The following is a 22073-nucleotide window of genomic DNA, read 5'->3' on the forward strand; positions in this document are numbered from 1 at the left end:
TAAAGATATCAAACTCTAACACTCTCTTTATCCGAATTATGTTCTCTTCATATAAGGAGACTTTCTCCCCTTATCCAATATGCAACCTTTTCGATCAGATTAGGAGATATTGCTGCTTGATCAGTAGGACTTATCTCCTTCACGTGTATCTCACATGTGTAGGTTGATCATGACAGTGCTTCACAAGATGGACCTGGTCCATGACTGAGTTCATTTGTCATTCTTCAAAACTTCACCTGTTCTTCGCCAACATCCTTTTATATGTAAGTTTTTCTTCAACTTTATCATAACTATTCATAGGGACCGCCTCAACATCATTTTTAAATGTCAAGTGAGTCTTAATTTTATTTTGTTTCCTTTTTAGAGGCTTCATAAAGTTTGACAAAATATTCAGCCATACGTCAAATTCGTGCCCAATGATTTTTCATACCATATCGGTGGACATTATTACCTTTTACCTTTTGAAAATTATTATGAAAACCCTTATTGTTCTCTTGTTTATAACCACCAATATAGTAATTATTATTTCGTCCCTTTCCAAGCCCACATATATTTATTACGGCCATGATAATTATTTTGTCTTCTTTCAAACTTTTGATTTATCGCTACCACATTCACTTCTGGAAATAGAGCTGATCCGATACTGGGGCGGAATTTATGACTTTTCATTAAAAGGTATCATTTTCACACTGCCATTGTTATATCATCAATATGGGCCATTAAGACTTGAACCTAATGTCTTACCCATATGAGACATGTTAGGCCATAATATGATGGGACTTGAACCAACATCTTATCATCATGGTGCACAAGGACTTGAACCTGGTGTCTTACCTCATGGTGCAGTGGGACTTGATCCCGCTGTCTTATGCTCATATAATATTTATCACAAATTATCTCACTCTATTTAGAGAATGGAACATAATTTTAGATCATCACAAATTCAATTTTTAAAAAATTTAATATAGTATGAACTATATTACTAAATAGTAGAATTAATCTACATGATAAAAAAATTATAATAAGTAGTATGCCTTAAATATTCTAGGTATAAATATACATATGTCATGAAGGCATATTAATAGCAGTGAATCATTATTTGAACAAAGAAAATACACATTTGTCTCTGAAATAGATAGAAATAGAAAAGAAACAAGATACAAGGATTCAAATTTACACATGTGCACGGCATCACCCTTTGTGCTTTATCACTCTTCCTCACCATATGAATAAGTATGATTGTGCACGGCATCACCCTTCGTGCTTTAGCTCTCTTCCTTTCCATATGCATCAATAAATGTAAATATGCACGGCACCACCCTTCGTGCTTTATCACCTTTTCCTCATCATATGCATAAGTATGAATGTGCACGGCATCACCCTTCGTGCTTTATCACTCTAACCTCACCCAAATAGTAGAAACAATAACATCTCGGCAAGGGAGTCAACAATAGAAACAAATACTTCCCGGCAAGGGAATCAGCTATAACCAATCTCGTTCCAACAGTTAACTTCACAAAATAAATCTCAACTTGAGTCAATACGCAACAATGGCTAATCATCAAGAAAATACCATAAGTCTTGTCCAACATGAATAATCGCCAATTTAAGCATAAATAGTACATAATAAGAATCACAACAGTCATAGTGTAAGACTCACGGGCATGCTCGACACCAACGTATAGATACTCGTCACCACACCTATACGTCGTACACAACACTAACACGTATCAAATAAGAAATAACACCTATTCCCTCAAGCTAAGGTTAGGCCGAACATGTACCTCGGATTTTACGGCCAAACGCAAGCCTCAAATATCGCTTTCCATTTAGATTCCACTTCCAATTCACTTGTATCTAGCCATAATTAACTTAACAACATCAATAAATGCTAAAGAATTCAACTCCAATGCTAAATTATAGGTTTTGTATCATTTTCCTCAAAAAGTCAAAAATCGACCCCGGGCCCCAAATCGAGGTCTAAATCCCCAAATTTGTAAAATCCCCAATTCTCTAAAAATCCCTAATTTCTACCCTTAAAGAACAAGATTTAGGCCTAGAAATCTAATGGGTGTTGATGGAAAATGAAAGAAATGAGTTTAAGAATACAAACCTATGATTTGGTGATGAAATCCCTCTTCAAAAATCGGCCAAAGTCGGATTCTATAGAAGAAGATATGAAATTTTGGTCTAATCCCGTTCGAGTTTTGTTTTAAAAGACTGGCAAGGCCTTCTTCGCGTTCGCGAAGGTCCTGCCGTGTTCGCGAAGAGCTGCCTTGCTCAGGATTACGTGTTCTCTAGTTCTTCCACGCGTTCGCGAAGGGTATGCCCCCCTGGCAATCGCGTTCGCAGACCATCGTACGCGTTCGCATAGAAGAAATGACTGATTCCTGGCCCACCTCCATTTTACTATACGTGTTCGCGTGACACCGGTCGCGTTCGCATAGAGCAGCCCCCCAGTGCTCCGTGTTCGCGACCATGGCTAAGCATTCGCGATGAACAAACCTAACCCCAGCCCTGAGTACACTTTGCGTTTGCGAGAGTAGCTTCGCGACTGCGAAGCACAAAATGCCCGTACACCAGAAACAACAACTTATACCAGATTTTCTAAGTGTAAATCACCTCGTTGCCTATCCGAAACTCTCCCGAGGCCTTGGGGATCCAAACCAAACATTCACACAAGTCTAAAAACATCATACAGACTTACTCGTGCGATCAAATTGCCAAAATAACATATTAAACAACGAATTTAGCGTCAAAATCATTGAAAATCTCAAGAACTCTTAAAGTTTTGATTTTCACAACCGAGGGTCCGAATCATGTCATATGAATTCCGTTTCATACAAAATTTTACAGACACAACTTAAATACCATATTAGACTTGTACCGAGCTCCGAAACCAAAATACGAGCCCAATACCACCAAATTCAAATATTGTTCAATTTCTAAACTCCTTATATTTTTCATTTAAATAATTTTCTTTAAAAATTCATTTCTCAGGCTAGGGACCTCGGAATTCAATTCTGGGCTTACGCCCAAGTCTCATATTTTTCTACGGACCTTCGAGACTATCAATCACGGGCAGGGTCCGTTTACCCAAAATGTTGACCAAAGTCAACTTAAATTCAATTTTAAAGGCGAAATTAGCATTTTTCTCAAATTTTCACATAAAGGCTTTCCGAATATACGCCCGAACTGTGCATGCAAACGAGGTGAGAAAAAAGGAGGTTTTAAGGCCTCAGAATACAAATTTGACTGTTAAAACAAGAGATGACCTTTTCGGTTATCACAAATAGTGTATTTATTGATTTTATATGGTACCATGCTTTATTAATATTTTAATATTTTAATACTTTAATAGTAGTACTTTAGGATGAGGACAAGATTATTTTTGAGGTTATAAGTATTTGTGATATTTATAACAAGTGATAAGTATCATGAAGGTGACAGGGTAAACGAGTTGAAGAAAATGAGGTTGGTCGAAGTTTGACATTTGGAGATAAAATACGGTTCGAGCGATAATGCTCGGTGTTTATGGACTAGTAATATACCACATGACCATGATAGTAAGGTGTATAAAGTGAGCTAAAAGTGAGTAGTACTTTAAGTAATTTGAGATAATTTTTAATTATGTGGATAATTGGATAATTATTAATTTTTAAGTGGAAGATTAACTTGTAAGTTGAATTTTGTGGATAATTATTTAAGTGAGATTTGGGTAAGAGTTAGGGGGGACAACATACATGTGTGGTTTATGGAGACTTGGCAGTGCAAATTAAGGATTAATTTTAAGGTGTGTATCCATATATTGTTGCTTACCCACTAAGTAATATATCTTGGAGATACATTATGTTTGATTTGTTTATGGGCTAATGGGGTTCTATTTTTAAGTTCAGATAAAAAAGTTGGGAAGAAAATTTTAGATTATAGATATAGTTTTATTGGATTTGGATAATTCTGAATGGTTTTGTTTAAAAATCAGGTATTGAGTGAAAATGGTATTGGGAAAGAAATGTGAAAGTTATGTGTGCACGGTGAAATCGGGAGGCCGATTTATCAGTGGCAAAATGCTTCAAAGGGTCACCCTGGAGGCCCGGACCCTCGAGTCGGTCATTTCCCTCAAAGTCAGTCGACACTTAGCCAAGGATAACATCAACTGAAATCCCGACGAACGCGGGAAGCCCCCAAAGAATGCATCCAGGGTCGATTAAGTCTATTTGAGCAGCTCAACATCAGCCCACACATACGTCATAAAGATAGCCGATTGTCCCATCCCATTTCTTTTTATCACGCAACGTATCTTGTACTAAGTTTGGGCTCCCCCTCTTATAAAAAGGGGAGTCGTTAACACCCTGTAAGGAAGAGCTCCAACGATTCTACACAATATTAATAATATCTCTCTCTTTCTTCTCTCTAACTTGCTTGTTCTTATTAACTCGAGGCCACTTTAGCACTTACTGCTCTCCCGTTTGTTCTTCGTTTATAGCTTGGTATTGGCCATAAAGAGCCTTGTTTAATCATATCTTAACTGTTATCCATTCTTGACTACCGCCGATAGCTTGTATTATATCCCCAGCCCGGGAAGAACAGGAAGCTAGTATTAATGTTATTTTTGAAATGTTACAGGCACAACAGTTGGCCATCATACAGTTACAAAGTCATTCGAAGACTCCCAGCACAGCAACACCGGAAACAGCTCCCCCCGTCGAACAAGTACCCGAGAGATCAAGCAATAACGGGTCGGTAACCGACCCTGCCATAAAAAAATGCTGGAGGACCTCACCAGAAGGATCGAATCGGGCGAGAAAAGGATAGCGGCCAATGATAAAAAAGTCGAGACCTACAACTCTAGGGTCGATCAGATCCCGGGAGCACCCCTAGTCCTCAAAGGTATGGACTCAAAGAAGTACATACAAAGGCCATTCCCCGAAGAAGCGGCCCCAAAACCCATCCCAAAGAAGTTCAGAATGTCAGAACTCCCTAAGTACAATGGTACCACTGACCCTAATGAACACGTTACTACATACACCTGCATAGTAAAAGGCAACGATTTAAAGAACGATTAAATCGAGTCCGTATTGCTTAAAAATTTCGGAGAAACACTCTCGAAGGGATCCATGATGTGGTATCACAACTTGGCTCCTAATTCCATAGATTCATTCACCATGCTAGTAGATTCCTTCGTAAAGGCGCATACCGGAGCCATCAAAGTAGTAACAAGGAAATCTAATGTCTTCAAAATCAAGCAAAGAGAGAACGAGATGCTACGGGAATTCATGTCCGTTTTCAGATGGAAAAATGGAGCTACCGCCGGTCTCCGACGATTGGGCAGTACAGGCACCCAATGTCTGAACGAACGAAGCTCGGTGGCTTCAAAATAGTTGAAACAGAACTTGATCGAGTATCCGGCCATGACCTGGTCGGACGTACAAAACCGAGACCAGTCGAAGATCAGAGCTGAGGATGATCAGTTGGGAGCCCTTTCAGGCTTGGTGTACCCAAACAGGCTCCTATCAAAGGAACTAAAGCCAATAGAGAAACATATCAACCATACCTCGAGGATAGGTGGAACTCCCCGAGGCACAACCTACCCCGCAATGATTGGAGGGTGGATTGAGGACAGGACCCTCGAGGGCTCATCAATAGAGCCCGAATCGAATGAAATATAGTACCGACAGGTGCACCTCACCTGTCAGAATACAACTTCAATGTCGATGTGTCAGACATCGTGTTCGCTATCAGTAAGATCAGAGATACCAAATGTCCCAAACCAATACAGTCATATCCTTCGCAAAGGAATTACAACTTAGTATACGAGTTCCATAACACGCACGGCCACAGGACCGAGGATTGTCATCAACTACGAGAGTAGGTAGCCTAGCTGCTTAACAAAGGACATCTCCGAGAATTTCTCAGCGATAGAGCCAAAAAACAGTTATGAGAAAGGGAGGCAACCAAGAAGAATGAGGTAAACGAGCCGCAACACGTCATCCACATGATCATGGGGGGCACCGACGCCCCGAAGGAACCTGTAATGAGAAGAACAAAAATATCCATTATCAGAGAAAAGCGAACTCGGGGATATATCCCCGAAGACGCCCTCACATTCAGCGAAGAAGACACCGAGACCCTGTCTCAACCCCACAACGATGCCCTGGTAATTTCCTTCCTTGTAAATTCTTTTTAGATAAAATGTGTACTCGTGGATCCAGGTAGCTCGGCTAATATTGTCAGGTCGAGGTTAATAGAACAACTCGAATCGCTCGACCAAATCGTGTCCGCCACGCGGGTCCTCAACGAATTCAACATGGCAAGCGAAACCACGAAGGGAGAAATCATCCTCCCGATCGCCGTGGCAGGCACGACTCAAGACACCAAATTCAATGTCATTGAAGGAGACATGAGGTATAACGCTTTATTCAGGCGGCCATGGATACACTGCATTGGAGCAGTGCCATCCACCCTTCACCAGATGATAAAATTCTCGACAGAGGACGGGATCAAAACCATCTACGGAGAACAACATGTTGCAAGGGAAATGTTCGCAATACACGGCATGATACCAACGTTCCCACCTCCACCCCCGAATAAGCCTAAGTGCGAATCAGGTCTCACCCTCGATCCAACTTGACAAACAAAGCAGAAGTTTGTACCGTATCTTCGTCTCAGGAAATTACAATAAGTCAATCCCGAGGCATCGCCAGCACATCTCACTTCAAGGTACGACCATATCCTTTTTTGTTTCAAATTCAAAACTGGCCCTTGCACAAGCACCCAGTCGGGGCTGTCACAGCGCTGGCACTGCCTGAAGACCTCAAGGCTCTAAAATGAACCCGTTGCACTCTTTTCCTTCGACCGAGTTTTTGTCCCAAAAGAAGGGTTTTACTGGCAAGGTTTTTAACGAGGCAACTTCTACGAGCCGCCTAAGGAAAACTCCGCAAATACTCAAGACTCCTCTGGCAGACAACCTTTTGAACAATGAGGGGTGTTCCCCCGGAAAGCTACCTGCTCGAAAGAGGTTTTGGAACACCAAACGTGGTCCCTATAGGGAAGCCACGTAAAAGGCCAAATGGTCGAGAAAAAACCATGCCCATGTAGTGAGACTCCTGTCGGCAAACGTGTGTATCATTGTACCAATCAATCGAAGAATATCTTTTGTCAAATACACATTCGCAAAGTGAGATAACAACTCTATCGCCAAAAAAGATCTCGAACACGCAAGACTAACGCCCGCAAATTCACAACTCAGATGACCTCCGGGTCGAAAACTCTAAAATCACAAAGCCTTCAGGTAAGGCAATGCAGAAACCGCCCAGCATCGCCAACATCGAGGGTACCTTGAATATTCAGGGATCCCTACATTGGATACGTCCCGAAATACTCGAAGACTAAGCACCAACAATTTGACACCTGCACGACTCCAGGGTCAGAACTCCGGGCTCATAAGGCCCCAATGAGGCAACTCCGAGCTCACAAAATAGCGGCCTTCGAGCCTAAGCAAACTTGATGATTCGGAGACTATCATCAATCACCATGCACTAGAAAACCCGAAACCGTCAGACCCCGAGCGGGCAGACTCAGTGTAACCAGATCTGTTCTACATAGCCACAAAAACTGTAAGACCTCAACAGGTATGACAAACTGTAAGACCTCAACAGGCATGACAAACTGTAAGACCTCAACAGGTATGAAAATTTTTGTAAGACCTTACTACAGGCGTAAAACTCAAACTTAAAATGTATTATATATGTCGCATTTGTAAGAATCCCGAAAGGGCATACCCTCGATATAGACGCCTAAACTATCACTCGGGATCAAAAATGGCTTCGGCCAAACGCATATGACTACGGTCAAAACGGCTACTCCAGCCAAATTAACGCAACTCAGGGACACCCGAATGTTGCTAACAAAATCGCAAGCCATTACTTTGAATATACTTCGAAAGGAACCGGTTAAAACAGGCTACCCTCAACAGGCAAAAACGAGCTTCAACCATGTCAGCTCCAAATCACAAGGCTTCGAGCTACTCAGCCTACGAGCTAAGAACCTTCCGAGGTGCTCGAACATCGCCGCTAACAACTTGAAATTGAGGTTCTTCCAGAACCGACGACGGGTCCGGCAAAATCATTTCAAAAAGACCTTAACGAGAGGAAAACAAAGCCTACAAAAAAGCCCACGGGCAAAACCGTAAGAGCCATTATCGCCAGCCAAATGAGCCTCCGGGCTGCACACTAAAAAGGTTTCAACGACCAAACAGCGTAAGAGCCACTGTCACCAGCTCGAAAATTGAAAACTAGAGGAATAAAATGAGCTCGAGTCATAATCCGATTCGGAGACCGAATCCAAAAAAGTTAACTACACTACGCCTAAGGGCACGGCAAATATACCATTGTCACTAGCCAAACGAGCCTCCAGGCCACGCACTTATAAGGTCACTTCGACCCAAAGCACAAAAGTCATCACCGTCTGTCCATGCAGGTAGGAAAAATCTTGAGGGTCAATTAAAGCTCAAGTCGCAACGCGACTCGGAGGCAGAACCCAAAAATAGTTAAAACAGCAAATGCCTAAGGGTAAGAAATAAAAGCAATTGCTATCCGCCCACACAGGCACAGGAGATTAAAGGTCAGGCAAGCTCAAGTCAAGGCTTGACTCGGAGACTAGGCCAAGACAGTTAGATAAAGGCACAAAGGCCCTGACGCCTACTCGCATCAAAAATCTCACTTAAAAGCCTCCAGGCCTATTTGAGTGAGCGTCGAATCCACCGGGCTCCCACCGGACATCGAAACCATCCCCCCTGGCCGAAAACGATACTAAGGGAGATACGAAGGGGATGAAGTCTCAAGTTTCTTCCTTATCGCAAGCGCAAAAAGTGCGGCCTCCATATACAAACATACTCCGCGAACAATAAAAATATAACGGCAAAATCTACACTCCGCTAGGCTACGGCCTACCAGCCCTAGCTTCGCTCAAAATCTTCAAGGAGAACAAAACCCCTTGCGATGATCCCTTCAGGCATCTCTCCTCGAGAACTACAACGAATGTATCGCTCGATCCTTTTTTGTGATCGGGGATCCGCTCCAACTCGGCTCGAACATCAATGACGTCCTTTAAATGGATCATCATTCCATCATCAGCCTTGGTCCGACCCGATGGTGCTTCAGTCTAAGCATCGATTATTCCGATCCGGGCCTTCGAGGGATCAGGCTCCAGCTTCGCGATCATATCCACTCGAGTTGAAGCTTGAACCTGCACCTACGCCCTCAATTCACCACAACCATTCATGAATCGGCCGGCTTCGCCCTTGAACAAAATGCTTACTACGGAAGGTTGCCTACCCTACCGAATAGCTCTCGTAACTCGAGCTCCAGTGCGCCCCATATCGCCAGTACATTAGCTCAACATCCTTCTCCAAACCAAGGAACCTGAGGGACTCACCCTCATCCAGAGCCCTCCGAGGTCTAGCCCCATGGCGGAACAGCACAAATCTGAGCCTATCAAAATCCTGTAGGAGAAAAACTTGACAAAGAAGGGAAGATACGGGACGCGGAAAAGTTGTGTCGACGCTCAATGCAAAGTGAAGATAGCGGACTTCCACGAAAGCCGAAACACATTCCTACGGGCCTAGCCTCCTCGGTTTTGAGAAGAACCAACTTCGTTCGAAGCATGACCACTCGGAGGAACCATCGTTCCAGGGTCAAAAACTCCAAGAACAGCAGGCTCGGACGATGCTCTCTTGCCAAAGACACAGACCCGTTTAGCCTGACCAAAAGCTCAATCGCCCTACGAGTGCGCATCCCATCTATCGCCATAGTCTCCTAGCTCGGAAGCCCACAACTCCTTCCCCTCTCCAGAGAGACACTGCCTCGCCCTGGGAGGATCATCCGATACCTACGAACGCTCGCCTAAACATGATAGAAGAAGGCAGAACTGGCAAAGCACGGAGCGCGCTGCCTAAAGAGTATTGCTCAATTTTTTCAAGCAAATAATACAGGTTCCTAAATCATAATACCAGCGGTCGGCATCCAAATAGAGAAATGTGTCCATAACCAACCTCTGATATCCCTAGCAACAGCAAGTAAGGACGTGACCAACCGGCACCATGGAATCAACAAGCCCCATTGGCCCCGAAAAATGGGGGGAGCTCCCCTCCCCCCTAACGGATTATTCCCGATATTACTGCCGTAGCGGTCGCGAAATTAGAAGACTAAAAAGTGGGGAGACGTGCAGGCGCATTGATACCAGAAACATAGCACGAAAAATGGCAACTGCATGAGATAGAGCAACCTCTGGGTGGCAGAAACAGCCTTGTGCCATACATTGGAAGAACAATGACGATTCAAAGTCGACCAAAGACGCCAACTAGTAAGTACCACCTCCGGCCTCGAGGCCATACTCAAACCCGAAGACCTCCATCATAGTGAGACGGCGCTCCGGAGAGCCAACAATGCCTCATTTAACACCATACAGGCATGCAAATTCAAAAGTCTCTGCCAAGGGAAACCAGTTTGTGAAGAAATAAGCATTTGGGAACAACACCCATATAAAGCGAGCTTTGAGTGCCGCACAAGATGGTCTAAGTACGAGCAAGCTTCCATCCAAAAGCTGCATTCAGGAAATCACCAATGTTCCCCGGCCGCGGGCCCTCGGGTAAATTTCTTCTCAAAGGTTAGTGTGAGGCCCAAAAAACAGTATCTACACTTCCACACGAAGTCAGGGTCCCGACGGCCCGAGGTTATTGGCCTTATTCGGGTTCAGTCTAAGGAACCAAAAAAGGCCTTACATGAAGCCGTTTCCATCAACCGAAGGCTGGAAGGAATACTCATATCCAATGTCAGTATTACAGACAACAAAACATGATCATGCATTCAGAGCTGCCGTAAACATAAAGAAATACAGTAAGTGTCGAAGGAAGGAACCAAGGAAATATATTTGTATTTATAAAATGTTCGCTTACAACGACCCTCGGAGGGTCCTTACATATGATTACAAAAGCCCGCAAGGGGTTCCTTATGTGAAAATAAAAAAGTTCAAAGGATATGCACACAACAAGAGCCTAAGAAAGTAGCATGTTCCCTAAAAGCGACATCTCCATCATAATCCCCTCAAGCGTATGACCTCAAAGACAATATCTTCCAAGTCCAATCCCCTCGGGGACCTCATCCTAATCCTTCCAAAATGCATCGTCAAAAGGAAGGATATGAAAAAAGAAGGCGGGGGAGAAGAGCAAAATGACGAAGGAGAGGCCGGAAGAAGACAAGAAGTGGCTGGGTGAAAAATTTGGCTAGTACGAACTCTGTTAGTACTACCATTTTAAAGCCACTTCTCGAGATGTTGCCTCGGCCTGGGAGGCAACAGCCAGCAGAGACTATCGCCATACCCACCAGGAATCCAAAAGGGGTGTAACATGCCAAGCCGAGGGAGGAGGGTGAGTGGTGTATAATCCGAGCCCCCTCTTGAGCAGCGGTGCATAATCCAAGTATCTCCTAGGGTTAGAGGAAATCAGCCCTCTGCTTCATCGCCCCGAGCCGACTACGACTGCAACAACAACAACAATAATAGCATCACAGCGACACAATTTCGTCCAACCACAAAGGGATCGAGAGTTAGGCCAAGACACACATGATGTAAGATCTTGAGGCCATAGGCCTCAAACATAATAGGATGGCAAGGACTAAAGATAGCAGGAAAGGAGGAAAAGATGGGTATCAAAGGAAGTTTGAATGAGAAGCCGACCACAAAAATCCCTATTTATAGGGGGAGGGCAAAGTAACTAACGGTGCCATTACCGCCCTCAAAAAGCATAACAGCAGGCGCAATCAATGCATTCATGGAAGTTGAAACTATAGAAATAACACAACCCTGAAGAACGAAGATTCGCGACATTTCGGATGATCCTGGAGAAGCGGAAAGGTGAAACACCTCAATACTTGTAAAAGGGGTTGCATCATCAGCACAACATCGTTTCAGGAGCCCACGAAGTGGGGTGTCAAAAATGCTTCTTATCACTTCCCTCTAAGAAACGCAAAGATTATCTATGCATGGTGAAATCAGGGGGGCAATTTCTCAGTGGTAAAATGCTTCAAAGGGTCACCCCGGAGGCCCGGAACCTCGAGCCGGTCATTTCCCTCAAAGTTTGTCGACACTTAGCCAAGGATAACATCAACCGAAATCTCGAAGAACGCGGGAAGCCCCCGAAGAATGCATCTAGGGTAGATTAAGTCTATTTGAGCAGCTCAACATTGGCCCACGCATACGTCATAAAGCTAGTTGGTTGTCCCATCCAATTTCTTTTTATCACGCAACGTATCTTGTACTAAGTTTGGGCTCCCCCCTCTTATAAAAAGGGGAGTCGTTAACACCCTGTAAGGTATAGCTCCAACAATTCTACACAATATCAATAATATCTCTCTCTCTCTTTATTCTCTAACTTGTTTGTTCTTATTAGCTCGAGGCCACTTTAGCACTTACTGTTCTCCCGTTTGTTCTTCATTTATAGCTTGGTATTGTCCATAAAGAGCCTTGTTTAATCATATCTTAACTGTTATACCATTCCTGACTACCCCCGATAGCTCGAGATCGAGCCAGGTATCGACCCCAAGGTCCCCCATCGACCAGTTCGAAGCCAAGGCTATAAGCCCCTCGGTCCAATAACTATCTCGTTTTAGCATGCATTTCATCGTTTAACTTCATATTCTTAGCATTATCTGCTCTAACAACTAGCAAGAAAATAGATCACATATTTTTAGAATCACATTTATAAATTTAATTATTGTAACCATTTCACATTAAACATTATGGGTCGGGGCTAGTGAGGAGTACCTCATTTGGGAGGAAAAGAATTACAATGGATGTTGATTTCAGTCCAATAACAACACCTATAAAGAAGGTTGCAGTCACAATTAATTTTTCTTTTGTGATGACAAATCTCCTATTGAAGCCTTGTCTAAAGATGTTCTGATAAGGATAGTGTGTGAAGTTGATCATGATGATTTAAAGAGGTTTTTTCATGTATCAAGGACAATTAAAGAAGTGACTGTGTAATAGCAACGAGATTTGAAATTCTAAGGGAGTACGGTGCAATTCTTCTCAAGAATATAGTATGAATTTTTCCTACTTCGGTCTTGCCGTCACGTATTTTGTCTCTATTATCGTGTGTTAAAGGGATTGTCCGGAGAACCGGCTCAGGTATGTTGAGGCTATCCCTTCTTTATTTTTTGGCATGATCCAAGTTATACAGAAGAAACGAGCAAACGCACAGTTTTCATAAATGACTATATTCATAGAAATACTAGGGGTCTTTTTGTTCTTGATTCCCCATGTAACATATTATTATCTCTTCTGTTCATAGGTCTCAAAATAATACACAGTTGATAAAGTTTATCCAAAAGGAATATTGAGATTATTAACATATTTTCATACATTTATACATGTACATCGACCCATAATCAGATGGTGTTATATATGCGTATATATATATATATATATATATATATATGTATATATATCTATATGGGATATGGAAAAGGTTATGGCGTTATATACACACCGCCACCAGATCAGCTGGTATACGTTGATGATTTTGCCCACAATGGCCGAGATGATATGATGGAATGCGTTGAGAGACTTGATGATGTTATGAACACATTTACCTTTGCACGACATGACATTCATATGCATATGCATGCCACTATAAGTATTAAATGATATACAGAGTTATCTAGATTTACAGGTTGAGTCATGTACTCCATGTTTCTTTTATGTCATTTATATATTGATTTACATGTCTTACATACTCGGTAAATTATTCGTACTGATGTCCTTTTGTTGTGGATGCTGCATTCATGCCTGTAGGTATAACTAATCAATTTGATGAGCCCTCATAATAGACGAGGTTAGCATTCAGCGAAGGATCGGTAAGACTCCACCTCATTCGGAGTGCAGCCGAGTCTATGAGCCATCATGTAAGAGTTTTGCTTCAGACTTTTGGGTAGTCCGGTACCCTATCCCATTTAATGTCAAATAATCTTAGAGGCTTTATAGACAGATGTTCAGTTTGTAAAGCATGTCAGAGGCCTTGACGGCCCATATGTATTCATGTCTTAAGAACGATAGTTTATTGATACAGTGTTGCCCACTTACAGTTGTACATTATGAGTTATGGCCATGTTGGCCCATGATTGTTACAAAAAGGAATGAGTTCAGCCAACTCAACCTATGTATGTTCTTGTTTTGATCAAATGATTATGAGTTACAGAGTGGTTCACTCGGGCCAGCTCAACACCGGGTGCCAACCACGCCTCCTCAGGTTTGGGGCATGACAAACTGGTATCAGAGCGGGTTGTGTCCTAGGGAGTCAACAAAGATGTGCCTAGTAGAGTCTCACTTATGGGTGTGTTGTGCGCCACATTTATAATTGAGAGGCTATAGGGCATCAATGAAATATTACCCCTCTTTTTTTCCAAATCGTGCCATAGAGCTATGTCGTGAGAAGTCAGTATAAAATTTTCCACCGAATTTCGTATGCACTAGAGGTGCTATCATGTATATTGTGAAATCGGAGGGTCCAATTTCTCACCATCGAGGCACCTCAGAAGATAATCTCGAAGCCTCGAGGCTACAAGGCTATGATCGAGTTTCCTCCCTCAAGGTTCGTTGACGCCCGACCTTGGGATAATGTTGATCACAACTATGGTAGAAATGGGAAGTTCCCAAGGTACACGGCTAGGACTGACAGAGCCTACTAGATTACCCTAACCCTGAATCAGGGTGCCATTTAGTTGTCCCATCCCCTTATCTTTGTAATTAATGCATTTTGTACTATGTTGGAATTCCCCTCATATATAAAGGGGACCCTTATCATTTTAGGGAGGCCTATTGCTTCAGTTTCTCTACACGAAATATACAAGAATATTATCTTTGCTCTCTAACATATTCTCTTGATATTATTACTTCTATTTATTATCTTCATTGTTTTTCATCATTTATTGCTTATCATTGGCCATAAAGAGCCTTCGTTGATTTCATCATAATTGTTAGCCATACTTCAACCCCCCTCGATAGTTCCCAGCTGAGCTCCGGAATCGACCTCAAGGCCCCCGAATCGACAAGCTTGAGGCCCCGATTGTTAACCTATTGGTTTGGTTATCATTTCATTCCTTACTTTTATGTCATTTCTAAACCTCACACTTAGCATCAACTGCTTAACAACTAGCATAAAAATAGATCATGTATTTTTAGATTCCCATAATCAAATTTAATTGTTATTACCATTTTCATGGTAAACAGTTTGGTGCCCACCGTAGGGCTAAAAATACTAATGATTATTTTCTTGCTGGGTTTACTACATAACGCAAGTTATCTATCACGCTTTCTCTTGTCCATGATCTTTGATTTCTGGTCGAAATGTCTAATTCAATGAACGGAGGTGAAAACGACAATCTTGAGGACCACGGAAAAAATGGTGTGGTCATTCCAGGTGTTGGTGTGCCACCATGAAAACCTAGGAATGCACCAGAAAAAATCCCCGTGGACGCGGTCTCACGCGACACCCAACACATCGACATAAGCTCCCACACTGATAGGAGCGTGAACAAAGGGGATCAACAAGAAGCCCAGAAACCCCAACTGGGGGAGAATGGGAGGTTAGCCTTCATGTTATTTTTGAAATGTTGCAGGCACAACCGCTAGCCATTTCTCAGCTGCAAAGTCACCAGAAAACTCCTAGCACGGTAGCACAAGGGGACAGCTCCCGGCCTAATAGGTACCGGAGAGATCGAGCAATAATGGATCGATGACCGATCCCGTCATCATAAAAATGCTCAAGGACCTCATCGGAAGGATCGAAGTGGGCAAGAAAATGATAGAGGCCAACGATAAGAAGGTCGAGACCTACAACTCTAGGGTCGACCAAATTTCGGACGCACTCCCGGTCCTGAAAGGTGTGGATTCGAAGAAGTTCGTACAAAGGCCGTTCCCAGAGGAAGCGGCTCCGAAACCCATTCCAAAGAAGTTCATAATGCCATACCTCCCAAAATACAATGGGACCTCAGACCCCAATGAGCATGTTACTGCTTACACTTGCACACTGAAGGGCAACGACATAAAGGATGACAAGATTGAGTCCGTCTTACTAAAGAAGTTTGGGGAAACACTCAAGAAGGGGGCCATGATATGGTATCACAACCTAGCTCCTAACTCCATACACTCATTCGCCATCATGGCAGACTCCTTTATAAAGGCACATGTCGGTGCCAACAAAGTGGCAACAAGGAAATCGACGTGTTCAAGATCAAGAAAAAGGAGAACGAAATGCTGCGAGAGATCGTATCTCGTTTTCAAATGGAACGGATGGAACTAATGCCAGTCTCCGATAACTGGGCAGTGCAGGCCTTCACTCAAGGTCTGAATGAATGAAGCTCAGTGGCTTCAAAGTAGTTGAAACAGAATTTGGTCGAGTACCCCGCTGTGACCTGGTCGGACGTCCACAACCGATACCAGTCGAAGATCAGGGTCGAAAACAACCAGCTAGGAGCCCCCTCAGGCTCAGTATACCCATGCAGGCTTCTAGCGAAGGAGCCGAAGCCAAACAAAGAAAGGTATCAGCCATACACCGAAGACAGAAGGAACGCCCCGAGGCGCAACCCACCTTGCAACGATTAAAGGATAGACCGAGGACAGAATCCTCAGGGACTCATCAACAGATCCTGATTCAATAGGAACGCAAGGCGAACGGCGGCACCTCTCTTATCAGAATACAACTTCAACGTCGATGTATCGGGCATCGTGTTTGCCATCAATAAATCAGAGACACCAGGTGGCCCAGGCCTGTACAATTAGATCCTTCAAAATGAATCATAACTTAGTGTGTGAATTTCACAACACGCACGGCCACAGGACCGAGGATTGCCACCAACTCCGAGAAGAGGTAGCCCGGCTACTTAACAAAGGTCACCTCCGGGAATTCCTTAGCGACCGAGCAAAAAATCAGTTCCAGGAAAGAGAGGCGGCCAAGAAGAACGAAATGAATGAGCCGCAACATGTCATCCACATGATCTTGGTAGGCATCGATGCCCCACAGGAACCCATGATGAGAAGGACTAAAATATCCATCACCAGAGAAAAGTGAACCCAAGGGTATATACCCGAGGATGCCCTCACATTCAGCAAAAAAGACACTGAGAACTTGTCTCAACCCCACAATGACGCACTGATAATCTCTTTTCTTGTAAATACATTTCAAATAAAACATGTAATCGTGGATCCAGGTAGCTCGGCCAACATTATTAGGTCGAGGGTAATAGAGCATCTCGGACTGCTTGACCAAATCGTGCCCGCCACTCAAGTCCTCAACGGATTCAACATGGCCAATGAAACAATGAAAGGAGAAATCACTCTCCCAGTCAACGTGGCAGGCACAACCTAAAATGTCAAATTCTATGTCATCGAAGGAGACATGAGGTACAACGCCTTATTCGGGAGGCCGTGGATACACTACATGAGAGCAGTACCATCCACCCTCCACCAAATGATGAAATTCCCGACAAAGGATGGAGTTAAGACCGTCTACGGGGAACAACATGCGGCAAGAGAAATGTTCGCGGTGCACGATGTGGCACCGGCACCAATACCTTTGCTTGCAAAGGAGCTAAATGGTAATCAAATTGTATCTTCAGTTAAGCCCGTTTAAACAAAGCAAAGGACAGTACCGCATCCTCATCACAAGCGAGTAGAACATATCGAGCCTCGAAAGGTCGCACATCTCACACTAAGGTATAACCCTCTCCCTTTTCATTTTATATTTCACACTAACCCTTATGCAAGCGCCCGACCGAAGCAGTCAAACCACTAACCCAGCCCGAAGACCTTAAGGTTTTAAAGCATCCGTTACACTTTTTTCCTTCGACCGAGTTTTTATCCCAAATAGGGTTTTAACGGCAAGGTTTTTAATGAGGAAACATTCACATGCTACCTAAGGACGACTCAACAAATATCCAAGGCTTATTTTGCAATAAACCTCGAACACTAGGGGGGTATCCCCCCCGAGGGCCACCCACTTGAAAAAGCCAAGAAACGCCAAATGGGGTTCCAATAGGAAAATGATGTACCGGGCTAAATGGTCGAACGAACCACATCTGTATAGCTGGGCCCCCGATAGAAAAACCACGAATACTTGTATCAAGTAATCAAATACCTATTATCAAAGCAGCTCACACTCTAAGAGAAATTCGCAACAGCGACTCCTCCGTCGAAAACGACCCGAACACTCGGGGACTGGCGTCAACAATTCAACACCTGATTGACCTCTGGGTCGGGATCCAAAACTCATAAGCCCTCAACGAGGCAACATGAAAATCACAAAACGTCTCCAAGGTTGAAAGTGTCCCGAACACTCGGGGACTGGAATTAAAATCTCAAAAATCGCACGACCTCAGGGTTAGAATCTCCAAAATTGTAATCCCTCAATGAGGCAATACCAAGTTTACAAGTAACGGCTCCCGAGCCAGGACACTCTCGATGACTCGGGGACTGTCGCCAATCACCATTTATTAAAAAACCCGAGGCCATAAGACCCCGAGTAGGCAGACTCAATCTTGACCTACATAAGGTTGTAGTAGCATCTTTAAGAACTCAAGTAAGGCATAAACCATACTTGTACCAAGTATCTAAAAAAAACTGTAAGACCTCAAAGACATGAAAATTTTGTAAGACCTTACTAAAGGCATAAACCCAATCTCAAAGTTTCGGCTATATATCGAACTTGTAAGACCCCTAAAAAGGCATACCCTCGATATAGATGTCAAAACTACTTCACTCAGGACTTAAAGGCTCCGGCAAATCACAAATGACTCTGGTCACAAGGTGTACCAGCCGAACTAATGCGACTCAGGGACGCTCGACTGTCGCTATAAATCACAGGACTTCAATTACTTCGAATATACTTTGGAAAAAACCGGTTAAACAGGCTACCCTCGACATAGGAAAAAGAGATACAACCATGTCAGCTCCAATTCACAGGCTTCGAGATACTCAGCCTCCAAGCAAAACCTCCCGAGGTGCTCTGTTAGCGCCAATGACTCGTAATCGAGGTTTTTATCGAACCGTCGAAGAGTCAGGCAAAAATTATTTCAAAAGTCCTTAACGAGGGAAAGATAAAGCCAATAAAAGGTCGCTTCGACCCAAGGCATAAGAGCCATTGTCACTAGCCCACACTAAAAGGCCGCAACGGCCTAAGGCATAAGAGTCATTGTCACCAGCCCGCACAAATACAAAACTTGAGGGTCGAATAAGCTCGAGTCGAATCCTGATTCATAGACCAAACCCAAAATAGTTAACTAAATATGCCTAAGAGAAAAGTGTAAGAACCATTGTCACCAGCCCACACTAAAAGGCTGCATCGGCCCAAGGCGTAAGAGCCATTATTGCCAGCCCACAAAAATACAAAACTTGAGGGTCGAATGAGCTCGAGTCGAAACCCGATTCGGAGACTGAACCCAAAATAGTAAACTAAATATGCCCAAGGGCAAAAGCGTAACAGCGCAAATGCCAGCTTACACTAAAAGGTCGCTCCGACCAAGCGCGTAAGAGCCTACGGGCCAGCCTAGTGAGCCCTAGAGCCATACCACGAATCTAACGATTCGTACCAACTCAAAGACCAGTTCACCTAGCCAAATTCGAGACAGAAAGAGATACAGAAAAAATAAAGCAGTAAGGTTTTCTTTTACACACATATGCGAAAAATCACAATCTCCATGTACAAATATGCTTTGAAAATGCTATATACATATGGCAAAATCTACTCCCTCGGGGAGCTACGGCCTGTCGGCCTCATTTTCGCTTCCTTCGGCGTCGGACAGAAGTAACCAAGCATCACGCTCATCCTCCCTCGCTCATGCCAACTCTTCTGAGAAGGCGAAACCCCTAGCATGAATCTCCTCGAGGGTCTTTATTCGAGACTTGTAGAGAGCATATCCTTCAATCCTCTCTTCGCAGTCGAAGATCCTTCTCAACTCAGCTTGAGCATCGGCAGAATCCTTTAAATAAATCGCTATCTCTTGGTCAGCCTTAGCTCGGCTTATTACGACTTCAGCCCAGGCATCAACAATCTCAGCCCTGACCTTCGAAATCTCATACTCGAGCTCCGTAATCATATCTGTTTGAACCGAAACATTTTCACGAGCTAAGCAAATTTGACACTTAAAAGCGAGAATTTTAGCCAGAGCTCAATTCTTCTCTAAAGCCTGAGTCTCCACCCGAGCTTTTAGCTTATCATTCTCACACCTGGCCCGGCCAGCTTCATCCCGAAGGTTCTCCAGGGCCTCCATCTTTTTCTGCAACTGAAATAAATGAAGCGTTAGCCTCAGAAGCTAGAAGGCGAAATGCACGCTCACCCGGGACAGAAAATTACCTGCTCCTTCAAGTAACTCTCATAATTCAAGCTCCGGCTCACCTCATACCACAAGTGTACCAACTCGACTTCCTTTTAATCACAAAAGAGCCTAAGGTATCTCTCCTCATCCAGAGCTTTCCGTAGCCTGGCTTCATGATAGAGCAGCCTGGACTTAAGCTTGTCCAAGTCCTGCAAAAGAAATCCCAATAAGGAAGGAAAGGCGCGAAGCTCGAAAGGCCTGTGCCGAAACTCACCACTAAGTGAAGCCACTGGGCTTCCTCGAAGGCCGAGCTCACATTTGCCAACCTAGTTCCCTTAGCTCTGAAAGGGCCGACTTCGGTCAAAGCACGGTCGCTCGATGTATGTGACCCCAGGTTTCTAGTGTATCTCGAAGTACTGTCGGCGGAAAAAGAAGGCGACAACAACGGATAAACCCTCTTTCCAGAACCAGGAACCACGGATGCGGCAGGCTCGGACAATGCTTTTGTTCTAAAGCCCCGGTCTCGTTTTGCCTTGCTTTGAGTGCCATCGCCCTATAAAAGCATCTCTCACTTATTGTTGTCGTTCTTTAGCCCGGAAGCTGGCAACCCTTCCCCCTCTCCAAAGGAGCGTGGCCTCACCTCGAAAGGCCCCCCGATGCCTACAACAACAAGGTTAATATGTATAAAAGGAAAATGCCTCTCCAAATAAAGGAAGGGAAAGGAAAAATTAGCACAACACGTACCATGCTATTTTGCTTCACATCTGCCCCGGGGCAAATCTTGCCACTTGCGCTCATTACAGGTCGAATGGGTAGCCAACTTCTACACCCAATTCGGTAGATAAGGAACATCGCCCGGCGCCCATGAAACCGCTGTAAAAAAAAGAAAAGAAGGCATGGTTACGAAACCAGCTTTCGCCATAGACAAAACTGAGAAGGCACGAAATGCACCACTTACGTGTATAGTTCCATTCCTCAGGGAATGGCATAAGCTCCACGGGGATAATGTTAGCGGTCCAAACCTGAACGAAGAAACTCATCCACTCTTGATCTCCATCTTCCCCATCATCAACAACGAAGGGTGTGGTCGATCGATATTACAAGGTTAGCAAACCTCAATGGTGAAAGGGCCGGTACAACCCAATAAGATGACTGAGCATACGTTCAAGCCCTGCCTTCTCCGCAAAAAATCTTATCATCCACATTGTTCGCCAAAACGACGGGTGGATCTGCGCCAAGGTAACCCAATACTCTAAACAGAAGTCGACCACATCCCTATCAAAGGGGCCCAGTGTGAAAGGATATGTGTAAGCATTCAAAAATCCATCGGCACAATCCGTGATAAACTCATCCAGGGAAAATGTCTGTAACACTATTTTCTCCCCCCATCCGCAGTCTTTTCTCACTAACTCAAGATGTTTTTCTCCTATCAAAGAAGTAGTCTTCAAGGTATACTCTCGTTGGTCCTGAATGTCGGAACCGGAACTCTCCCCTCTCTGCCGAACAGACCCCGGTGTAGCAGCCATGGCTATGGCAAAATAAGAGAACTAAAGCAGGAATCTGTGCAAGTGCGTTAGTACAGCAGTAATGAAAAACTTAAATCAGAAAGAGAAGGGTAACTACTTAGAATTGTGGGATCTCCAAAAAAGCAGAAACAACCCTATATATGGAAAAACAACATCATTGCCAGTCCCGAGGTGGTACCCG

The sequence above is a fragment of the Nicotiana sylvestris genome, chromosome 5 (assembly GCF_000393655.2).
Source record: "Nicotiana sylvestris chromosome 5, ASM39365v2, whole genome shotgun sequence".
NCBI classification, from domain to species: Eukaryota; Viridiplantae; Streptophyta; class Magnoliopsida; order Solanales; family Solanaceae; genus Nicotiana; species Nicotiana sylvestris.